The following is a 12,459-nucleotide window of genomic DNA, read 5'->3' on the forward strand; positions in this document are numbered from 1 at the left end:
TATTTACTTCTATCACTGTACATGTTGTTGTTCAGTCAGCAAGTCATGTCCAATTCTTTACAACCCCATAGACTGCAGCAGGCCAGGCTTTCCTGTCCCTCACCTTACATAAGTTATCATAAACTTTCCTTTATGCACAGATCCATAAAGAAATCTACAACAATAAGTGTTCTCTAATTAAGAAAATTAGGAAGGACTGATGTTGAAGCTGAAACTCCAATACTTTGGCCACCTGATGCAAAGAACTGACTCATTTGAAAAGACCCTGATGCTCAGAAAGATTGAGGGCAGGAGGAGCAGGGGATGACAGAGGATGAGATGGTTGGATGGCATCACTGGCTCAATGGACATGGGTTTGGGTGGACTCCGGGAGTTGGTGATGGACAGGGAGGCCTGGCGTGCTGCAGTTCATGGGGTTGCAGAGTTGGACACGACTGAGCCACTGAACTAAACTGAACTGAATTAGGTAAAATGATCATAGAGAAATTTAATTTTATTGTGTATATAAAGAGTTGTTTAAGCTTACCTTAGTCTTCTCAGGCTGTTATAGCAAAATATCATATCATAGGTGGGTTAAACAATGGAACTTTATTTCCTTACAGTTCTGGAGACTGCAAGTCCAAGAACAAGGTGCCAGCAAAGATGCTTTCTGAAGAGAACACTCTCTCAGATTGCAGACAGTCACCTTCTTGCTTTATACTCACATCATCTCTTATTAGTGGGGAGAGAGAGAGAGAAGAAGTGTATACTCCGGTTTCTCTCCTTTTAAGAAACAAATCCTATCAGAGCAGTACTTCACTCTAATGATTTCATTTAACCTTAATTATTTTCTTACTCCAGATATAGGCACACTGGTGGTTTGGGCTTCAACATATTAATTTTGGAAGGACACAAACATTCAATCCATAGCACAAAATTTAAAGTTTGTAATAAAGTTGACTATATAAGTTATTCTAAAACACAGTACATCTTGAAAAGTAGTTAGCTATTAAAATTGCATATAAACTTGTATTCTGATTAAGAAATATTGTTTAGAAATTTCTGATTCAATATAATATTATAGGAGTATACATATGCAGTTTAAAGATTTCTATTTTGTTATACTGATTGTATACAAGCTAAGTTGCTTCAGTCATGTCCAACTCTTCGTGACCCTATGGACTGTAGCCCAACAGGCTCCTCTGTCCATAGGATTCTCCAGGACAGAAAACTGGAGTGGGTTGCTGAAGATCCCTTCAGGGGATCTTCCTGACGCAGGAATTGAACCCGTGTCTCTTATGTATCCTGCGTTGACAGGCAGGTTCTTTACCGCTAGCACCACCTGGGAAGCCCTTTATTATAGAAATCTTAGTTACAAAAAATGCCCTATCCCTAGTTTGAAATTATAACCACATTTTTTGAAAAGTATCTTGACATCTCTATGATAAAGAGATGAATCAACCTATATTTTTGACAGGAAACTTAAATATAAATATGACTTTACATGACAACATTTTAAACCACATGCCTAAGGTCATTTCAAAGTCATTAAGTGAAATACAACAGACTTTAAGTACTTCCTTCAAAATAAGTAATCTTATATTCATTAATAGTAGTCCTTATTTCATAATTAAGAGAAAAAATATCAAATGGTTCAAATATAAATTAAATTATTGATTATTATTTACATTGTGGAAAGAAAGCTAGAATAGCAGTTTCAAATACATACTTGTATCACAATAATTAACAAAATAGCTATGGGATGTATGTTTGTTTAATAGATATAGGTAAAGTTTGAAAGGAGTGGTAGAGAATATATTATTCATATAATAAATATACTGAGGAGAAAAGTAAGCCTATTACTCCACCCACATTGCATACCAAAATTGGTTAATATATGTGTGGTGGTGAGAAAAATAGAATTTGGGGAGACAATGAATGCCTTTACAAGAAAGGAGATTATTACTGCTTTCTAAAAGAAAAAGGAATATTAAAAAAGAGAAGTTAAAGTCAAATATAAAAAAAGGGAAGAAAAGTTAAAAGAAAAGTAACAGAGGTTGGAAGCTGAAAGGATGAGAGATCTGGAGATTTACTAGGAGCCACTGTAAATTATAAAATATAGATGAGTAAAAAAGTTTTTGAGTTTAATTTTTCTTTGAAGTATTTCCCCTTTTCTACCTGCAGAATATAGTTATGAAGACGTTTCAAATAAGATTGTTTTTGTTGTTGGATATGTATGCATGTGCACTTGTATGTTGTAGGTAGATTGATGAAAAGGTAACATATTGGCATGACCCTGTAAGTGATATCAACATATCCCAGGTTTATTTAGGTCACCTAACACAAAAGCCAAAAATGTCCAGATGGCAGGGAATTGTTGGTTAGCAAAAATAAGTAGGAAGTACTAAAACTGGGTAGAAACACAGAGAATTTATAATTGGCAGGTCAAAAATAGATCCAGAAAAGCATTATAAAATCAAAATCCACTGACAGAGCTGCCTAAGTTATGACTCCACCCTTCTCCCATTCCAGTTTTCCTCAGTCCCTTGTTTTGCTGATCTTGTAACTTACATTTATTTCATTCAAGTAATATTGTGGAGGGAGTCTATAGACAAAATGACTTGTGCTAATCAGAGAAATGGACATTTCAGAGATTTCTGGACAGATGACTGGTGAGAACTATCCCAATTTACTGGCAATGAATTAGACCTTTAAAACTTTGGCAAAATGTAAGCAAATGGAAAGGAAAGAACCTCTAGGAATATTTGAAGTGACTATTTTATCACTTCATTGGAGGGAGCTTAAAAGCATAATAGTGGAAAACAGATTTTTTTTCCCCTCATGAACAGTTTATGGATTTTGATTAGTATTTATTACACCTGGCTAAAATTTTCCTCTATGTTATGAACTAATTAAAAATTGGGTGTTCATTGGAAGGACTGATGCTGAAGCTGAAACTCCAGTACTTTGGCCACCTCATGTGAAGAGTTGACTCATTGGAAAAGAGCCTGATGCTGGGAGGGATTGGGGGCAGGAGGAGACGGGAGCCACAGAGGATGAGATGGCTTGATGGCATCACCGACTCGATGAACATGGGTTTGAGTAAACTCTGGGAGTTGGTGATGGACAGGGAGGCCTGGTGTGCTGCGATTCATGGGGTCGCAAAGAGTCGGACACGACTGAGTGACTGAACTGAACTGAACTGAACTGAATTAAAAATTATTTTAAAAAATTGGCATTTATTTTGATTAAGTGTTTGACACATTGAATAATTGATTTCAGAAAGCAGGTGTCTTCTCAATAGCAACTTTTTTTTTAAGAGGGTATTAAATCTTTTATTGATTACACATGATAATGGATGATAGACATTTCATTCCCATCTGTAATTTTATCTGGTATTGTTATTTCTGTTCACAGCAATGTCACTGAACTTTGATGAGGCTGAATTAAAAGAATTCTAATGGTGTCTTTAACAATCCTAACCAGAGAGAGTAGACTGGAGAAGAAAGAAAAAGTGGATGAGTGAAGGATTTTAAAAACTGCTGAACATGTCAAATCCTCTTGATTTCCTGGAGAATAGCTAGAAAGAGATGTAGAAGCAAGAGATTCTTCAAAATCTTTTCTTTTGACTTCTTTATTCTACTAACAGAAATTAAGATCCCTAGCTAGAGAACATAGAAAATTATCAAAATTTTAAAATGCCACAGTAGAGAATATTGTCAAACTTATCTAATATTTTCCCTGGAAAAAAAAAAACGTTATCTTTATTGTCTTAGACAAGAAAAAATTCTTCCCTCTGTCCTAGAGGGAGACATTATCTGTCTTCCAAAGATGTGTGCTATAGGAACATCTTCGATCAATGTCACTTGAGACTTACCAAGTTGTAAGACACATGAAAAGCTGTTCCCCAATGAATAAATCTACCATGAATATGAATGTGGTTAACCGGTCTTAGAGAAATATTGGACTTTATAAGAAATCTAGAGCTTAGGCTTACTCTGTTTGTTTGGCAAAGGTTTTCATGGATATTTCTTTCTGTTTTTAAAATGTGTATAATTAATTAATTATATATGACATATGTGCATTATGTTAATAAAATAATAAATGGCTTAAAATAAAAGTAAATATTTAAAAAATACCAGAAAGAAAAGCTAGCACCTGAGAAACAACCATCTGAGAAATTATCTGCAATATATATCACAAAAGTAATATTTTTATTTTTATATAAGTATTCATAGAACCTAGAAAATTCATTCATGAATACTAAATTCCATGTGCAAAATAATTACATAATCTCAGTCTTATTAGAAATTAAATAAATGCATATATAAATAATGAAACATCACTCAAATTTTCAAAGATTATTTTTAAAGGTTAATACTCAAATGTATCAGACAGATTAATCTCTCTTACAATCAATACAACTGTATATCATTACAGGTTATGAGAACATTTCATAATTAATTAAGAATCTTAAGTAGCATGCCTTGAACCAGTATTTTATTTCTTTTTTTTTTTCCTCTCATTTTATTTTATTTTTTTTCAGCCATGGATTTACATGTGTTCCCCATCCTGATCCCCCCTCCCGCCTCCCTCTCCATCCCATCCCTCTGGGTCTTCCCAATGCACCAGCCCTGAGCACTTGTCTCATGCATCCAACCTGCGCTGGTGATCTGTTTCACCCTTGATAGTATTCTTGTTTCAATGCTGCTGTCTCTGAACATCCCACCCTTGCCTTCTCCCACAGAGTCTAAAAGTCTGTTCTGTACATCAGTGTCTCTTTTTCTGTTTTGCATGTAGGATTATTGTTACCATCTTTTAAAATTCCATATATATGCGTTAGTATACTGTATTGGTCTTTATCTTTCTGGCTTACTTCACTCTGTATAATGGGCTCCAGTTTCATCCATCTCATTAGAACCAATTCAAATGAATTCTTTTTAATGGCTGAGTAATATTGCATTGTGTATATGTACCAAAGCTTTCTTATCCATTCATCTGCTGATGGGCATCTAGGTTGCTTATTTTATATTTAAAATGTTCAACATGATATATGACATATAATCATCTAAAGTTGTCATAAATTTTAAACAATATTATGTACAGCTATAGGGATTGGTTAAAAATAGTTATTATGAGAAGGGTAAGCATGTATAGGATGCTTTGTATTTTATAAGCAAAGTATGTGTGTATGTAGTTTATTTAATCAGAATAATAATGTATATAGATAAATATAATTATTTTTATGTTAAAGGAAAGAAATCAGGTTTGGAGAGATTAAATTACATGCCACAAATACATGTTCTGGAGTTGTAAGTTTATCCCAAGTTTGTAAGACTTCAAAACTTGTGCTTCTGAGTATCACAAATAATTCCATCTCTAACTAAGATAAAATGCAATACAGTACTACAGAAAAATTTGGAAAAATTGACACAGCCTATCAAATGAAAGTAAGCAATTGAAAGTATAGAATGTAAATATAATCATTTTTGTGTTTATATTCAGAAATACCAATTTATATTCAGAAATATAAATTCTGAATTTATTTTCAGAGATATTTTTGCTATTTAATCCTGAAAGTCAAGACTTTATGGTATTAAGTATTATTTTAATAAAACTCATAATAATATGATATATATTTTAAATTTAAAATTATTATTCAGTTTGGATAAAACAACATATACAATGAATAAAAGATCAAATGCCAAGTAGTATCTGAATCAGGCAAAGCAATTAGCAAATACTTTCAACAGTGAATATTTATTCCACTAATAGGGTTAAACATTTGTTTAAAGATGATGACCTAGTTTCATTAGCATCATCACTGCATGTAAACAGTGTGATTATTCTCACAAATATTGTAGAATTGTGCACATTTTAAACCTCACTGCAGGACTCTGTAATCATGGCAGAAAGTATCTAAAATGAACTGTATTTCTTTCCCAATAGAACCACAAGTAGACAAATGAGGATAAAATGAATAATCATGGCTTCCATAAAATAGCAGTAATGTTGATTTAGTGTAGTTTAAGAAATACATCTCTTGAGGAAATTTCTGAGACAAAACAAAAAGAATTTGCCTGGAAATCATTGCAAAGTACAAAAAATGGGATAAATATTTTAGCGTCAGAATAAGAAATGTAGAATTTGCCAATTTTTAAACCAGATATATATGTTTTAAATTTTGCTAACATGATACTTTTATTAAAATTTAAAATTATATTTTCTTTTGACTTTAGTAAAATGAGAGTAGCACATGGATTTTTCATGAGAACTTTACTTTGTAAACTAAATATGTGTGAATAAACATACCTTGTATTTGTTCAAATTTTAAAAATTTAAAAGAAAGTAATTTAAAGGACAGATTATGTGTCCTTCCTTTCTCTGTTGCAAATGTTTTCTTTTAAATCCACATAATGTTAAGGAGAGGTCACTCTTAGAGAAAACAAATTTAATTATGATATACTCATATAAAAGTAGAAATAAGCTAATCAAGGACTCATTGATATAGTGAACATTAAATTAGAAGATAATCTAATATGTATGTTGAATGAATGCTGAAGAAGAATGCCCATGAGAATAGCACTCCTAAAAGTGGCAAAATTAATATTTCATCTTCATTGCATAATAAAATTTTATTTAATCTTTTGTATTATTTCCTTATTTTGATCATTTCCTTGAGAAACAACAACAACAAAAAAAAATGGAAATGCACCATTTAGGTTTTTATTTTTATTTATTTTATTTTTTACTATCAACAACTATGAAAGATTTGTAATTCTCCTACTTAAAATCTAACCAACTGGTCTACTATCTTTTTTTTTTTTTTTTTTTTTTGAAAGTAACAGAAAACAGGAAAGGAAAGTCCTGATCACAGTAAAAAGACATTATCACTAATAGAAATAGCAAAAGATACAGCATCAGAATTTTGGGAGTTAGTCTCTGGAGCCTTATTTCCCATGGAAAGGTATCAAGAGAATCTTGCACACTCACTAACTGGAATGACAGAGGAGAAGTCTTGAACTTAGGAAATTCAAACTTTTTGCTCTGTAAGGTAAGCATGTCCACCTTCCATTGTGGAGAGAGACACTACCTTTATCTTCAAGCTGTTTGCTATAAAAACTCCTCATAACATTAAAGCAACATTAAAGGTAATCAGTACATCTTACCACAAAAAGTGCTGAAAATATTTTCTTCAATCTCCTATAAATTGAAAAAAAAATTAAGATTTTGTATTTTTTTAAAGAATTTGTATTCTAATTTAATTCATTAGATATGAGGCTACCATTTGGGGAAAATCAATAATATTTAATCAAAATATGTGTATTTGTTCTGAGTTCATATTTTTAAAACTATTACATTTATTTATTTCATAAATGAATACATTTTATATTTTAAATAGATACTTTTTCATTTTTCACTGTTAGAAGGCAATAACAATTTTATAATACATGCATGATGGAATTTGGCTGGATAATATAAGGCAGAGAATAGTATACATCATAATATGTGAAATATTGGACAACTCCAACATTAACTAAGAATGTGTCCTTTGATAAGCCACAGAATAAAGCTCTGTTTTATTTATCCATAAAACATGAAAAAATGGAACAGATGATCTCTAAAGAACACTTTAACAGCAAAAAGTTAATAAAATATAAAGTATGCTAGAAGTTTATATAGAGATTGCAGTTTTCTTTACCCATGTAATTTCATTTCAACTCAGGAAAAATGTATTCTATGTAAGTAGACTATTATGAATACAGTTGAGTTCATTCAGTTCAGCCACTCAGTTGTGTTCAACTCTTTGCGACCCCATGAATCGCAGCACTCCAGGCCTCCCTGTCCATCACAAACTCCCGGAGTTTACTCAGACTCACGTCCATTCAGTCGATGATGCCATCCAGCCATCTCATCCTCTGTAGTCCCCATCTCCTCCTGCCCCCAATCCCTCCCAGTATCAGGGTCTTTTCCAATGAGTCAACTCTTCACATGAGGTGGCCAAAGTATTGGAGTTTCAGTTTCAGCATCAGTCCTTCCAATGAACATCCAGGACTGATCTCCTTTAGGATGGACTGGTTGGATCTCCTTGCAGTCCAAGGGACCCTCAAGACTCTTCGCCAACACCACAGTTCTAAAGCATCAATTCTTCATTGCTTAGCTTTCTTCACAGGCCAACTCTCACATCCATACATGACCACTGGAAAAAACATAGCCTTGACTAGATGGACATTTGTTGGCAAAGTAATGTCTTTGCTTTTTAATGTGCTATCTATGTTGGCCATAGCTTTCTTTCAAAGGAGTAAGCATCTTTTAATTTCATGGCTGTAATCACCATCTGCAGAGATTTTGGAGCCCCAAAAATAAAGTCCGACACTGTTTCTGCTATTTCCCCATCTATTTCCCATGAAGTGATGGGACCAGATGCCATGATCTTAGTTTTCTGAATGTTGAGCTTTAAGCCAACGTTTTCACTCTCCTCTTTCACATTCATCAAGAGGCTTGTTAGTTCCTCTTCACTTTCTGCCATAAGGATGGTGTCATCTGCATATCTGAGGTTATCGATATTTCTCCTGGCAATCTTGATTCCAGCTTGTGTTTCATCCAGCCCAGCGTTTCTCATGATGTATTCTGCATATAAATTAAATAAGCAGGGTGACAACATACATCCTTGACATACTCCTTTTCCTATTTGGAACCAGTCTGTTGGTCCAAGTCCAGTTCTAACTGTTGCTTCCTGACCTGCATACAGGTTTCTCAAGAGGCAGGTCAGGTGGTCTGGTATTCCCATCTCTTTCAGAATTTTCCACAGTTGATTATGATCCACACAGTCAAAGACTTTGGCATAGTGAATAAAGCAGAAATAAAGGTTTTTCTTGAACTCTCTTGGTTTTCAGATGATCCAGCAGATGTTGGCAATTTGATCTCTGGCTGCTCTGCCTTTTCTAAAACCAACTTGAACATCTGGAAGTTCACTGTTCATGTATTGCTGAAGCCTGGCTTGGAGAATTATGAGCATTACTTTACTAGCTTGTGAGACGAGTGCAACTGTGTGGTAGTTTGAGCATTCTTTGGGAGTACCTTTCTTTGGAATTGGAATGAAAACTGACCTTTTCCAGTCCTGTGGCCACTGCTGAGTTTTCCAAATTTACTGACATATTGAGTGCAGCACTTTTATAGAATCATCTTAAAGGATTTGAAATAGTTCAACTGTAATTCTATCACCTCCACTAACTTTGTTCGTAGTGATGCCTTCTAAGGCTCACTTGACTTCACTTTCCAGGATGTCTGGCTCAAGGTGAGTGATCACACCATTGTGATTATCTGGGTCGTGAAGATGTTTTTTTGTATAGTTCTTCTGTTTATTCTTGTCACCTCTTCCTAATATCTTCTGCTTCTGTTGGGTCCATAACATTTCTGTCCTTTATCAAGTCCATCTTTCCATAAAATATTCCCTTGGTGTCTCTAATTTTCTTGAAGAGATCTCTAGTCTTTCCCATTCTGTTGTTTCCCTCTATTTCTTTGCATTGATTGCTGAGAAAGGCTTTCTTATCTCTCCTTGCTATTCTTTGGAACTCTGCATTCAAATGGAAGTATCTTTCTTTTTCTCCTTTGCTTTTCACTTCTCTCCTTTTCACAGCTATTTATAAGGCCTCCTCAGAGAGCCATTTTGCTTTTTTGCATTTCTTTTCCAGGGGGATGTTCTTGATCCCTGTCTCCTGCACAATGTCACGAACCTCTGTCCATAGTTCATCAGGCAATGTGTCTATCCGATATAGTCCCTGAAACCTATTTCTCACTTCCACTGTATAATCATAAGGGATATGATTTAGGTTATACCTGAATGGTCTATTGGTTTTCCCTACTTTCTTCAATTTAAGTCTGAATTTGGCAATAAGGGGTTCATGATCTGAGCCACAGTCAGCTCCTGGTCTTGTTTTTGCTGACTGTATAGAGCTTCTCCATCTTTGGCTGCAAATAATATAATCAATCTGATTTTGGTGTTGACCATCTAGTGATGTCCACGTGTAGAGTATTTTCTTGTGTTGTTGGAAGAGGGTGTTTGCTATGACCAGTGCATTCTCTTGGCAAAACTCTATTAGCCTTTGCCCTGCTTCATTCCTGTACTCCAAGGCCAAATTTGCCTTTACGCCAGGTGTTTCTTGACTTCCTACTTTTGCATTCCAGTCCCCTATAATGAAAAAGACATCTTTTTTGGGGGATGTTAGTTATAAAAGGTCTTGTAGGTCTTCATAGAATCTTTCAACTTCAGCTTCTTCAGTGTTACTGGTTGGGACATAGGCTTGGATCACCATGATATTGAATGGTTTGCTTTGGAAACGAACAGAGATCATTCTGTCGTTTTTGAGATTGCATCTAAGTAATGCATTTCAGACTCTTCTGTTGGCCATGATGGCTACTCCATTTCTTTTAAGAGATTCCTGCCCACAGTAGTAGATACATTGGTCATCTGAGTTAAATTCACCCATTCCAGTCCATTTTAGTTCGCTGATTCCTAGAATGTCGACATTCACTCTTGCCATCTCCTGTTTGACCACTTCCAATTTGCCTTGATTCATGGCCCTAACATTCCAGGTTCCTATGCAATATTGCTCTTTACATCATCAGACCTTGCTTCTATCACCAGTCATATCCACAACTGGGTATTGTCTTTGCTTTGGCTCCATCCCTTCATTCTTTCTGGAGTTATTTCTCCACTGAGATCCGGTAGCATATTGGGCACCTACCAACCTGGGAAGTTCCTCTTTCAGTGTCCTATCGTTTTGCCTTTTCATACTGTTCATTGGGTTCTCAAGGCAAGAATACTGAAGTGGTTTGCCATCCCCATCTCCAGTGGACCACATTCTGTCAGACCTCTCCACCATGACCTGTCCATCTTGTGTGGCCCCACACAGCATGGCTTAGTTTCTTTGAGTTAGACAAGGCTGTGGTCCATGTTATCAGATTGGCTAGTTTTCTGTTATTGTGATTTCAGTGTGTCTGCCCTCTGATGCCCTCTCGCAACACCTACCGTCTTACTTGGGTTTCTCTTTCCTTGGATGAGGGGTATCTCTTCACGGCCACCCCTCCTGACCTTGAACATGGAATAGCTCCTCTCTGCCCTCCTGTGCTGGCGCAGCCGCCGCTCCTCAGACGTGGGGTTGCTCTTCTCGCCCACCACCCCTGACCTCAGTCGTATATAGAGGAGCAAAACCTGAACATTCTTCTGAAAGAAATTTAATATATGGGGGAACAGCACTGACATAAAATTGTGCAGGTGTGGTATCACATAAAGCTAGACTGCCACTGAATGGAACTCCCTATAATTGCGCAATATACAACCTAAGAAACTAGATTAAGAAGTTGCCATGAACTTAGCACCTCACAGAAACATATTTGTTGTCTCACACTTGGTGGTTCAGAAGTCCCTTCCTGGCTTAGCTGGATTCTCTATTTCTGAGTTAATTAGATAGCTGAAATTAAGAGGCTTCTTGGGTCATGTTTTCATCATCAGTACAACTGGAAAAAGATCTACTTTCAAATTCTGTCACTTTCTTGGTAGAAATCATCTCCATGTGATTGTAGGACTGAGGTTCCCATTTTCTTGCTGGCTGTTGACTTGGGTTCATGACAAGCTCCTAGAAGCCACCATAGTTTCTTGCCATTTGATCTTCTCATAAGCCCTCTCATAGCAGGCAGTTTATTTCTTCAAGGCAGCAAAGGATTTCTGTTCTGTTAAGACAGAATAATCTAAGACATAGCTTACCAGAGATATCCCATAACTTTATATTTCTAGTATAATCTAGTCAGTGAATGACTTCCCATCACCTTGGCCTTATCTGTTGGCTAGAAGTCACAGGTTCCACCCATAATCAATGACACACAAACATGGCAATCAGGATGCTGGGATTATTGGGAGAGGGGAGTCAGTAGAGTCTGCCCATTTCACAGCTAAAGAAAAATACTAATGTTATTGATATTTAGAATCTATGGAGCAAAACCCTTGAGTATAATCAGTGTGAAATATTGCTGATATTAAGTGTAAATGAAGTAACTCAGTCATGTCCGACTCTTTGTGACCCCATGGACTGTAGCCTACCAGGCTCCTCAGTCCATGGAATTTTCCAGCAAGAGTACTGGAGTGGGTCGCCATTTTTTAAGGAAGTTTAAAAACACACATATTCACATATATAAATGTGTATATTCATAAAACACCAGGTGGTATAATTTTAAAAAGTCGTGTAAGGGAAGTACATATTTAAGTTAATATTTTCTTTGATGATGTGAACATAGTGAGACAGCATCTGACAATAGGCTGTTAAATTGACTTGCTTATCAACTGTATAAGTAGAAAGTTACTCCAAATGACAAGCATCATTATACTTTCTCTGAGAACACCAAATGTCCCCATGTCCATGATAATAGCTTATGCAGAAGCTATGGTGTTTCAAATCAATTGTTAGCATTAAAAAGTGTTCT

The sequence above is a fragment of the Dama dama genome, chromosome 30 (assembly GCF_033118175.1).
Source record: "Dama dama isolate Ldn47 chromosome 30, ASM3311817v1, whole genome shotgun sequence".
Classification (NCBI taxonomy): domain Eukaryota; kingdom Metazoa; phylum Chordata; class Mammalia; order Artiodactyla; family Cervidae; genus Dama; species Dama dama.